The 13200-nt window shown below is 41.6% G+C and overlaps 1 protein-coding gene across 6 annotated transcripts in view; it reads left to right on the forward strand.

Moving 5' to 3' along the window:
- The window catches only part of SNX13 (sorting nexin 13), a 169641-nt gene that overhangs the window by 84446 nt on the left and 71995 nt on the right, over positions 1-13200 (forward strand). The gene's annotated exons all lie outside the window — the stretch shown is intronic.

Here is a 13200-nt window from a genome sequence, read left to right on the forward strand (position 1 = left end):
TGGAAGGTAAAAACAGTAACATTAGATCATAATACTATGATAAAGATGAATTCAGTAACATTATCAGTGATTCTGAAAGCATGCCTCCAAATGAAGTAGTTTTCTTAAGGGCTTTAAGAATGACAGATGAAACAAAAACTAAAAGCAGTTTAAGTACATTAGAAGCAGTCAGGCTGCAAAACCATCAGTGGGACCTGGACAATTGAATCAAACGAATTCACTCACTGGACGATTGAAATGCTGAAGGAGCACTCAAGGGAGACATGGTCGTTGCAGAGAAGCTAAATTAATTCTTTGCATCAGTCTTCACTGCAGAAGATTTCCACACTTGAGCGGTTCTTTTTTGGTGACACGTATGAGGAACTGTCCCAGATTGATATATCGTTCAAGGTGGTTTTGGAACAAATTGATAAATTTAACAGTAATAAGTCACTAGAACCAGAAGTAACTCAAATATGAAATTGCGGAACTAATTATTGTGGTATTTAACCTATTGCTTAAATCAGCCTCTGTAGCTGGTGACTAGAGGATAGCTAATGGAACAATGATTTTTAAAGAACCCTAGAGGGGCCATCTAGCCAAGTACAGGCTGGTAAACCTAACTTAAGTACTAGGAAATTGGTTGAAACTATAGTAAAGAACAGAATTATCAGGAACATGGATAAAAACAACATGTTGGAGAAGAGTCACAAAAGGAGTCCCTTTTGTAAAGGGAAATCATGCTTCACCAATATATAAGAATTCTTTGAGGGTATCAACAAACATGGACACAGTTGATACAGTGTACTTGGACTTTCATAAAGCCTTTGACAAGGTCCCTCATCAAAGTCTCTTAAGCAAAGATATTAAAAAGATGATAAAAGATATTGCCTCACCCACCATGTCTCTCTATTAATATGGGACAAACATGGCTACAACACCACTTCATACTTAAGCAAAGTAAGCAGTCATGTAGTAAGAAGGAAGGTCCTCTTATGGATCAGTAACTGGTTAAAAGATAGAAAATAAATGATAGGATAAATAAATGGTCAGTTTTCACAATGGAGCGAGATAAATAGCATAGTCCCTCAAGGATCTATACTGGGATCAGTGCTGTTCAACATATTTATAAAAGATGTGGAAAAGGGGTAAACAGTGAGAAGGCAAAGTCTGGAGATGATACAAAATTATACAAGATAGTTAAGTCCAAAGCTGATTGTGATGAGTTACAAAGGGATCTCACAAAACTGGGTGACTGGGCAACAAAATGTCAAATGAAATTTAGTGTTGATAAATGCAAAGTAATGCATATTGGAAAATGTAGTCCCAGCTATACATGTAAAATGATGGGCTCTAAATTAGCTGTTCTTACTCAAGAAAGAAATCTTGGAACTATTGTGGATAGTTCTGTGAATACATCTGCTCAGTGTGAAGTAACAGTCAAAAAAGATAACAGAATGTTTGGAATCATTAGGAGAGGGAAAGATAAGACAGAAAATATCATCATGCCACTATATAAATCAAGGATACTCTCTATTCCTACTCAAGATTCTCCTGTTTATGCATCGCAGGACTGTATTAGTTATTTTGGCCACAGTGTCACACTGGGAGAGTTCATGTTCAGGTTATTTATCTACCATGACACTAAATTTCTTCACAGGCATTGCCAAAACATAGTCTGTCACCCTGTAAGTATGGCCTGAATTCTTTTTTCCTAGATGTATGCATTTACATTTAGCTGTATTAACATACACATTGTTTGCTTAGAATCATAGAATCATAGAATCATAGAATATCAGGGTTGGAAGGGACCCCAGAAGGTCATCTAGTCCAACCCCCTGATCAAGCAGGACCAAGTCCCAGTTAAATCATCCTAGCCAGGGCTTTGTCAAGCCTGACCTTAAAAACCTCTAAGGAAGGAGATTCTACCACCTCCCTAGGTAACGCATTCCAGTGTTTCACCACCCTCTTAGTGAAAAAGTTTTTCCTAATATCCAATCTAAACCTCCCCCATTGCAACTTGAGACCATTACTCCTCGTTCTGTCATCTGCTACCATTGAGAACAGTCTAGAGCCATCCTCTTTGAAACCCCCTTTCAGGTAGTTGAAAGCAGCTATCAAATCCCCCCTCATTCTTCTCTTCTGCAGACTAAACAATCCCAGCTCCCTCAGCCTCTCCTCATAAGTCATGTGCTCTAGACCCCTAATCATTTTTGTTGCCCTTCGCTGTACTCTTTCCAATTTATCCACATCCTTCTTGTAGTGTGGGGCCCAAAACTGGACACAGTACTCCAGATGAGGCCTCACCAGTGTCGAATAGAGGGGAACGATCACGTCCCTCGATCTGCTCGCTATGCCCCTACTTATACATCCCAAAATGCCATTGGCCTTCTTGGCAACAAGGGCACACTGCTGACTCATATCCAGCTTCTCGTCCACTGTCACCCCTAGGTCCTTTTCCGCAGAACTGCTGCCGAGCCATTCGGTCCCTAGTCTGTAGCGGTGCATTGGATTCTTCCATCCTAAGTGCAGGACCCTGCACTTATCCTTATTGAACCTCATTAGATTTCTTTTGGCCCAATCTTCCAATTTGTCTAGGTCCTTCTGTATCCTATCCCTCCCCTCCAGCGTATCTACCACTCCTCCCAGTTTAGTATCATCCGCAAATTTGCTGAGAGTGCAATCCACACCATCCTCCAGATCATTTATGAAGATATTGAACAAAACGGGCCCCAGGACCGACCCCTGGGGCACTCCACTTGACACCGGCTGCCAACTAGACATGGAGCCATTGATCACTACCCGTTGAGCCCGACAATCTAGCCAGCTTTCTACCCACCTTATAGTGCATTCATCCAGCCCATACTTCCTTAACTTGCTGACAAGAATGCTGTGGGAGACCGTGTCAAAAGCTTTGCTAAAGTCAAGAAACAATACATCCACTGCTTTCCCTTCATCCACAGAACCAGTAATCTCATCATAAAAGGCGATTACATTAGTCAGGCATGACCTTCCCTTGGTGAATCCATGCTGACTGTTCCTCATCACTTTCCTCTCCTCTAAGTGCTTCAGGATTGATTCTTTGAGGACCTGCTCCATGATTTTTCCAGGGACTGAGGTGAGGCTGACCGGCCTGTAGTTCCCAGGATCCTCCTTCTTCCCTTTTTTAAAGATGGGCACTACATTAGCCTTTTTCCAGTCATCCGGGACTTCCCCCGTTCGCCACGAGTTTTCAAAGATAATGGCCAAGGGCTCTGCAATCACAGCCGCCAATTCCCTCAGCACTCTCGGATGCAATTCGTCCGGCCCCATGGACTTGTGCACGTCCAGCTTTTCTAAATAGTCCCTAACCACCTCTATCTCTACAGAGGGCTGGCCATCTCTTCCCCATTTTGTGATGCCCAGCACAGCAGTCTAGGAGCTGACCTTGTTAGTGAAAACAGAGGCAAAAAAAGCATTGAGTACATTAGCTTTTTCCACATCCTCTGTCACTAGCTTGCCTCCCTCATTCAGTAAGGGGCCCACACTTTCCTTGGCTTTCTTCTTGTTGCCAACATACCTGAAGAAACCCTTCTTGTTACTCTTGACATCTCTTGCTAGCTGCAGCTCCAGGTGCGATTTGGCCCTCCTGATATCTTTCCTACATGCCCGAGCAATATTTTTATACTCTTCCCTGGTCATATGTCCAACCTTCCACTTCTTGTAAGCTTCTTTTTTATGTTTAAGATCCGCTAGGATTTCACCATTAAGCCAAGCTGGTCGCCTGCCATATTTACTATTCTTTCGACTCATCGGGATGGTTTGTCCCTGTAACCTCAACAGGGATTCCTTGAAATACAGCCAGCTCTCCTGGACTCCCTTCCCTTTCATGTTAGTCCCCCAGGGGATCCTGGCCATCTGTTCCCTGAGGGAGTCAAAGTCTGCTTTCCTGAAGTCCAGGGTCCGTATCCTGCTGCTTACCTTTCTTCCCTGCGTCAGGATCCTGAACTCAACCAACTCATGGTCACTGCCTCCCAGATTCCCATCCACTTTTGCTTCCCCCACTAATTCTACCTGGTTTGTGAGCAGCAGGTCAAGAAAAGCGCTCCCCCTAGTTGGCTCCCCTAGCACTTGCACCAGGAAATTGTCCTCTACGCTTTCCAAAAACTTCCTGGATTGTCTATGCACCGCTGTATTGCTCTCCCAGCAGATATCAGGAAAATTAAAGTCACCCATGAGAATCAGGGCATGCGATCTAGTAGCTTCCGTGAGTTGCCGGAAGAAAGCCTCATCCACCTCATCCCCCTGGTCCGGTGGTCTATAGCAGACTCCCACCATGACATCACTCTTGTTGCACACACTTCTAAACTTAATCCAGAGACACTCAGGTTTTTCCACAGTTTCGTACCGGAGCTCTGAGCAGTCATACTGCTCCCTTACATACAGTGCTTGGTAAACTGGATGCAAGCGATCAAGAGTGCTCTGCATTAGTGACCTGTTCTCTTCATTATTTAGCACTCCCCCAATTTTTGTGTTATCTGCAAACTTTATCAGTGATGATTTTTGTTTTTTTCCTGGCAATAGATAAAGTTAAATCGTGTAGGGCCAAGAACTGATCCCTGTGGGACCCAACTGAGAAAACACCTGCTTGATGGTGGTGATTTCCCTGTTTACAATTACATTTTGAGACTTATCAGTTAGTCAACTTTTAATTCATAAAATGTATACCATGTTAATTTTATATCATTCTAGTTTTTTTATCAAAATGTCATGTGGTACAAAGTCAAAGTATGTCAACACTTACCTTTTTCAACTACATGTATAATCACATTAAAAAGAATCAAGTTAGTTTGAGATCCATTTTCCATAAACCTATGTTGATTGACATTAATTATATTACCCTCCTCTAATTCTTTGTTTAATCGAATAACATATCTGCCATTCCATTATCTTGCCCAGAGTTGATGTTAAGCAGAAAGGCCTATATTATAAATTGTCTGAAGTCAGACTCTTTCCAAATAAGTATTTCCAAAAAATAAGTAAATGGCATGCTTTCTGAGAAATTTTGATTTGTTTAGATTCCAATCAGGTTAAAAAGATGAATTTCCAATTTCTGAGACCAAAGTTGTGCTCCCCACTTTCTGATACGGTTAGAAAGACCATCCATGGGATTTTATTAACTTCAAAATGTTTTTACTCTTGATTATGATGGAAGTTCATGATGGATGTTTGTTCCACTCAGTAAGGTGTCATCTATGAAGACAGCAGCTTTAAATGAAAATCTTCCTGAGCTTGTCTTCCACGCTACACATATATTACACGCCCACCCACATTAAGGTTCCAAAGTCAAGCACTGAAAAGTTAAGAAACGTCAGTATTAAGGTTGCTTGCATATGAATTATGACAGTTTTCAGTTTCATGATCACATGCCCTTTTTCTACAGGACCCCACATAACTCAGTGTGCAAAATGGATGGTATTTACACCTATGTAGCTATTCAATATCTTTATTTTTTTCAGTTATTGAACTCCTTGTTCAGTTCATGGTTCCATGCTTTGTTTACTGCATGCTATTCAGAACCTGTGCTGAAGACAGAATTATTAATTTCCTCATGGACTTTTCTGCGGTGCTCTTCGCAATAGCATTCGAGTGTGTCACCAACATTATTTCATTTCTTTTCACAATACCCTTGTGAGATGAGGTGGTATTACTATCTCCATTTTATAGATGGGAAGTAGCGGCACAAAGAGATTAAGGTCAAAAATAGAAAAGCTTGGAATGGAAATTCTGGTTCCCATGGGAATTCTGACACTTTGAAAGACATCACATTCTGATTCAGAACAAAAATCTGAAATTTCTGGCAAAATGAAAATTAAAAAATGCAATTAGGGACCATCAAAATGTTTTGTTTAGTGTCAAAATGCAACTTTTCAAAACTGTCATTTTGTATAGACTTTCTATACTATATTTAGTATTTGAATATAAAATAAAATTTTAATATAATAATTTGAAACACAAAATTAAAAGAGCTCGGTCAGTTGCAAATTTTTTTTTCTTGACAAAAATTATCAGTCCCGCAAGATGTTTCAATCTCAACTAACTGCATTTTTTCAAAATAATCAACTTACATTGAAATTTTTTGATCCACTCTAATCAAAACTATCCACTAATTTTGGAGGCCCAGTTTGAGACACCTACAGCCTGATTCTTCTGAAGATGTAGCACTTTGTATGTTCAAATCACAGCTCCCATTGACTTCAATTTTGGCTATGAGTACTTAGCACTTCTGCTAATCAGGTCCCAGGCTTTCAAGTCAGGCACCTTAAAAATGAAGACCATACAGTTAGTAACAACCTGTGAAAAGTTTGTTTAAACGGCTTGCCCAGCATCACACAGGAGCCCTGTGGTAGAGGCAGGGATTGAATCAGTTTCTCAAAGGCAGTATTCAACTGCCGTTAGCATTAGACTGCACATTCTCTGATTTCATCCCTATTTTAGGGTTGCTCAACTTATGGTGCGTGGAGTGTACGTCACCCACCAGAACATTTCATAAGGCCTGCGGCCTGCTTCAACATATACTAATGGCTGATTCATTAGCATTTTGTCGTCCATGTTTACATCATTCTAGTTTACACAAGTGTGTAAATAGACAATGTTTCTATGTACAGTAATCTGTCTACATGCGAAACAAGCTGAACCTAAAATATAAATCAATACCAGTGACTTTAAATCTTATTAAAATATGTAGAAACTGTTTGGCCCATACAGTTTTGCTTAGGTTTGCTAAGGTTGTTTTTAGGTTTATTTGGCCCTCCTGTGTAATAAAGATGGGCACCACTGCTTCATTCAATATACACCTTCCAAGGCACTTAGTCAGTACATGGGATTGCCTATCCTTCATTTCCCCATTATGTGGTACAAGATGCGAGGGCAGCCTTGCCCCCTGCTTTTCTTGAGCAGGTCCTGTGGGAAGGTACTCCTCTCACCCATGGATTTCTGGAGCTTATTGTTGCCTCCCTCATTCCCCGGTACATAAACTGAGCAGTCTGAAGGTCATCCAGCTGGTCTGTATGTGAACTGCACCTAGAGAACATCTGTATGCACTTGTGCTCCATACCATTCAATTCCTTGCCCTCATGTCCCGCCCTGACACTAAGTGCTGGAACCTGCTGCCACCTTTGGAGGGTAGGAAGCCCTCATAGATTCATAGATATTAAGGTCAGAAGGGACCATTATGATAATCTAGTCTGACCTCCTCCACAATTCAGGCCACAGAATCTCACCCACCCACTCCTGCGATAAACCTCTCACCCATGTCTGAGCTATTGAAGTCCTCAAATCATGGTTTAAAGACTTCAAGGAGCAGAGAATCCTCCAGCAAGTGACCTGTGCCCCATGCTACAGAGGAAGGAGAACAATCTCCAGGGCCTCTTTCAATCTGCCCTGGAGGAAAATTCCTTCCCGACCCCAAATATAGCGATCAGCTGAACCCTGAGCGTATGGACAAGATTCACCAGCCAGACACCCAGGAAAGAATTCTCTGTAGTAACTCAGATCCCACCCCATCTAAATCCCATCACAGGCCATTGGGCCTATTTACCATGAATATTTAAAGATCAATTAATTGCCAAAATCCTGTTATCCCATCATACCATCTCCTCCATAAACTTATTGAGTTTAATCTTAAAGCCAGATATGTCTCTTGTCCCCACTGCTTCCCTTGGAAGGCTATTCCAAAACTTCACTTTTCTAATGATTAGAAACCTTCGTCTAATTTCAAGTCTAAACTTCCCGATGACCAGTTTATATCCATTTGTTCTTGTGTCCACATTGGTACTGAGCTTAAATAACTCCTCTCCCTCTCTGGTATTTATTTCTCTGATATATTTATAGAGAGCAATCATATCTCCCCTCAACCTTCTTTTAGTTAGGCTAAACAAGCCAAGCTCCTTGAGTCTCCTTTCATAAGACAGGTTTTCCATTCCTCTGATCATCCTAGTAACCCTTCTCTGTACCTGCTCCAGTTTGAATTCATCCTTCTTAAGCATGGGAGACCAGAACTGCACACAGTATTCCAGGTGAGGTCTCACCAGTGCCTAGTATAATGATACTAAAACCTCCTTATCTCGACTGGAAATACCTTGCCTGATGCATCCCAAGACCGCATTAGCTTTTTTTCACAGCCATATCACATTGGCCAATCATAGTCATCCTGTGATCAACCAATACTCCAAGGTCCTTCTCCTCCTCTGTTACTTCTAATTGATGCGTCCCCAGCTTATAACTAAACTTCTTATTAATCCCTAAATGCATGACCTTACACTTCTCACTATTAAATTTCATCCTATTACTATTACTCCAGTTTGTAAGGTCATCCAGATCTTCCTGTATGATATCCCGGTCTTTCTCTAAATTGGCAATAACTCCCAGCTTTGTATCATCCACAAACTTTATTAGCACACTCCCACTTTTTGTGCCGAGGTCAGGATTAAAAAGATTAAATAAGATTGGTCCCAAAACCGATCCCTGAGGAACTCCACTGGTAACCTCCCTCCAGCCTCACAGTTCACCTTTCAGTAGGACCCACTGTAGTCTCCCTGTTAACCAATTCTGTATCCACCTTTCAATTTTCATATTGATCCCCATCTTTTCCAATTTAACTAATAACTCCCCCGCACGGTATCAAACGTCTTACTAAAATCTCGGTAAATTAGATCCACTGCATTTCCTTTGTCTAAAAAATCTGTTACCTTCTCAAAGAAGGAGATCAGCTTAGTTTGGCACGATCTACCTTTTGTAAAACCATGTTGTATTTTGTCCGATTTACCATTGACCTCAATGTCCTTAACTACTTTCTCCTTCAAATTTGTTTTTCAAGACCTTGCATACTACAGATGTCAAACTAACAGGCCTGTAGTTACCCAGATCACTTTTTGTTCCTTTCTTAAAAATAGGAACTATGTTAGCAATTCTCCAATCATACGGTACAACTCCTGAGTTTACAGATTCATTAAAAATTCTTGCTAATGGGCTTGCAATTTCAGGTGCCAATTCCTTTAATATTCTTGAATGAAGATTATCTGGGCCCCCCGATTTAGTCCCATTAAGCTGTCTGAATTTCGCTTCTACCTCAGATATGGTAATATCTACCTCCATACCCTCATTCTCATTGGTCACGCTACCATTATCCCTAAGATCCTCTTTAGCCTTATTAAAGACTGAGGCAAAATATTTGTTTAGATATTGGGCCATGCCTAGATTATCCTTAACTCCACTCCATCCTCAGTGTTTAGCGGTCCCACTTCTTCTTTCTTTGTTTTCTTCTTATTTATATGGCTATAGAACCTTTTACTATTGGTTTTAATTCCTTAATCACCTCTTTGAGATGCTTGCTCATCCATCTTGGTCTACAACTCCTGTCTATGAATTTTTTCCTCTTTCTTGGGATGCAGGTTTCCGATATCTTGCGCAGCTTTGATTTAAAGTAATCCCAGGCCTCCTCTGCCTTTAGATCCATAAGTTCTTCAGTCCAATCCACTTCCCTAACTAATTTTCTTAATTTTTGAAAGTCAGCCCTTTTGAAATCAAAAACCCTAGTTGCAAATTTATTTTTGTTAATCCTTCCGTTCAGTTTGAACTGAATTAGCTCATGATCGAAGGTTGTCCCCTACAACCATTTCTTCTATGAGGTCCTCACTACTCACCAAAACCAAAGCTAAAATAGCATCCCCTCTAGTCGGTTCAGCAACTACTTGATGAAGGAATCCCTCAGCTATCGCATCTAGGAAAATCTGAGCCCTATTATTATTACTAGTACTCGTCCTCCAGTCTATATCTGGGAAATTAAAGTCTCCCATGATAACACAGTTTCCGTTAGTATTTACTTCATTAAAAACCTTAAAGAGGGCTCTATCCATATCCAAATTAGATCCTGGCGGTCTATAGCACACTCCAAGCACTATCACAGGGGAGGCTCTAATAGTTTTCTTCCCCATTGTGATTTTTGCCCAGATGGACTCTCTTATCCATTCCATTGCTGCTTATTTCTTTACATTCTACCTCATCATTGATATACAATGCTATTCCACCACCTTTACCTTTATTTCTGTCTTTCCTAAACAGCACATACCCTTCAATAGCTGTAGTCCAGTCATGACTACTATTCCACCATGTTTCTGTTATCCCTATAATATCTGGTTTCACTTTCTGCACCAGTAGCTCTAGTTCCTCCATTTTGTTACCTTGGCTCTTCACTTTGGTGTACAAACATCTTAATTTTTGCTTTTTGGCCTCGCTCACATTCTGTACCCAATTAGGCACGGTCATTTTACAGCCAGTATGACCTATTAGACTGGTATCCACACTACCCTTCCTCCTTATGTCCATTCTCCTACCCACGGCTGTATCCTCTCTTACTTTGTTTTCTTCGCTCTCAATGCTAAAATCCGGCGTGGAGATTACCTCATGGACAAGCTTGTACTCCACCCTGGTCCCATGGGCTACTGAGGATATTAGTTGGTGGCTCCTCTGTGCAGTTAATGTCATGGTTCATGTAGTCTCCTGAAACCTGCCCCTTCTGTGTTGTGAAGGAGACCTTGGGCACATCTATGAAAAGTGCATCAGACTGAAACCCTATTCTGACTTCTCCAAAACCTCCTGTCGAGGTTTTGGCTGTAATTTTTCCAGCATCTCCTTATATTTGCACGTCCTATCCATTGCTCCACAAAGTCATGAGACCTCCTTCTCCTCCTCCTCCTGCTGCTGCCCAAGATGACCACCTACCAAACTAGAAGGAGCAAACTTATGGCTCCTTGGACTGCATTGAGGAGCAGTGGGTGCTGTCCGGGGTTCTCAGCTCAATGTCCTCATCTGGATCCCCTGTTTCGGCCCTATGACCCTTGCTCCTTTCACTGTTCGTTTTTTTTTTTTTTCATTTGTTGTCCCCCTTAATCTGGGCTCAGTGGTTCCTTCCTCTTGGTTGAGTGGATCAGCCTTTAGTTCGGGGGGGGGGAGGTGTCTAGGCCTCCCCATCCCAGTAACCACAGTGGATGCACATCTTCCAACCTCTGCAGTAATTGTAGTAGGGATCAAACAGACAAGTCTCACTATGCACTCCTGATTCATCCCCAGAGCAGCTCCGTTCTGCACTCTGAATGATGCAAAGAAACTGTTTTTGTTTTTGTTTTGTTTTTTGTTAAAGAAAGAAAATTGTCATGCAGTTGAAGACTGTATCATAATACGTGCACACGAGGGTCAAATTAAGATTGTACAGTGAACCTTCATTCTGGCATTTTCTAACTTATGAGTGCTTGACTTTGCAACTTAATAATCTTTTAGTACCTTTTTTTGTGTAGTGTCAGAGGTAAGGATATGATTTAATTATGGAGGTCATGGAGTCCATGACATTAATGAACCTCCATGACTTCTTCGGCTTCAGCCTCTACCGCAGCGTGCTCTTCCCCCCTCCCCCCATTATTTTTAATAAAAGTCACAGACAGGTTGCGGGCTTCGGTGAATTTTTGTTTTGTGCCTGCAGCTTGTCCCTGACACTTACTAAAAATAACCGTGACAAAATCTTAACTTAATAATAGGATTTTAAAAAAGCAAAGTCAAACAGAAATTCCATCACGTCATATTGACACTCACAGACGCAATCAACAGGATTGGAATCTACTGATCTTTAAGATCCTCAGCCACTTGAGGTCATGGTGTAACTGATAGTGGTGGTAGTAAGTTATCTTCTATGTGGAACAGCACTAGATGGGGATGGGTTTTGGAGATGTTTGCTCATAGCAGAGGAATGGTGAGACTCAGGAATCTTAGATTCCATTCCAGGCTCAGGATAGGAGTGTTGCCACAGACTTTTCTGCCCATTCCTTCCAAGTTCAACTCTTTTTGCTCCCCCCAACCTGTCCCCAGTCTTCACTCTTCCACTCTCCTCTTTTCTCTTCGTTTCTTGTCCCAGTGAGTGCCACTTTCATCACCTTGCCAACCCCAGTCTCCACTCCTCAGATGTCTCATCGTATCATCCCACTGAACTCCCCATCCCAGTTTTCTCGTCCAGCCAGTCTCAGTTCCCCACATACCTTAGCTCCTTGTCCCCAGAGTCCTTGCCCAGCCAGACTCCGTGTCATTTTCTGCCCCACCCCTTCTGACTCCTTGTTGCAGTCCATTCCCCTCATCCTCCTGCAGGTCTGGCTCTTGTCCCCTCCACTTTCTAATCTGGCAGCTTCCTTCTGCATACTGTCTGGGGCCAGCAGAGGGATCATTGACCGCACAGGAGAGAGAGTCTCCCTCGACTCATTTCAAATGTCTGGACTTGGCACAGCAGCTCAGAGCTGCAATTGCAGGGAAAGCCCTGCTTAGCCTCAGGCTAGACCATGTGCAAGGTAGGCAGAACCTTTGGGAATTTTAGCTGCTTAAACTCAAGTTGTCTCAACTGAATGTGCTCAAACTTTCATTTTTCAAGACTTATAACTTGGTCAAATTTAGGCAGATTTTCACAGACACAACCCAGGGCACATCCCTAAAACAATGTATGTCCCTACAAATTTCAAGCCCCTGCTCCAAAGCAAGTGGAGGGGGCAGGAGAGACTTTCAAAGAAAACGTCACCAGACTTTTTTAACATGGTGGCTTAAAGGTGCCTTAACTCACCCTCCCCCGAACTGCAAGTTCTCAGTATCTTACCTTTTTGTTTTAGCATGTATAGAGAGACTTCTAGTCTGTAATATCCAAGAAGGGGATTTAAATGTGAGGTCTTAAACTTTGAGAATTTGTGTGTCTTCTGAAGTGAAATATGTCTTGGTTGTCCATGGGACCATTCTTGTATAAATCAACAATTGTACACATCCCTACTCCTACAGTTCTGATCTTTTTCCTTAATAGAATATAGGGAAATCCTTAAATGCTTCAGGGTCTTTATATCATTCCTGATGCCAGGAACAACAATTCAAAACACACAAGTGTGGATCTATATCTTATAGCAAAATGACAGAATCTGTTGCTTTAAACATGGCAGGAACACAATTACTGTGGGCCCCCAGAATCTGGTCTTGGTTTCTTTTGAACAGAAAGTTCTTACAATGTCTTTAAAAATGTAGCTTTTAATTTAAAAAGTTCCTAATTGAAAACCAGGTTTAGAGGTTTAAACTGCCACAAGGATTTATTTCTCCATAGACGGCACAATCCTAAGAAAGCAGTTTGAATTTCATGGCTGCCATGAAATGTGATGTTTTTAAAGT

Source organism: Dermochelys coriacea, chromosome 2 (genome assembly GCF_009764565.3).
Source record: "Dermochelys coriacea isolate rDerCor1 chromosome 2, rDerCor1.pri.v4, whole genome shotgun sequence".
Taxonomy (NCBI): Eukaryota; Metazoa; Chordata; order Testudines; family Dermochelyidae; genus Dermochelys; species Dermochelys coriacea.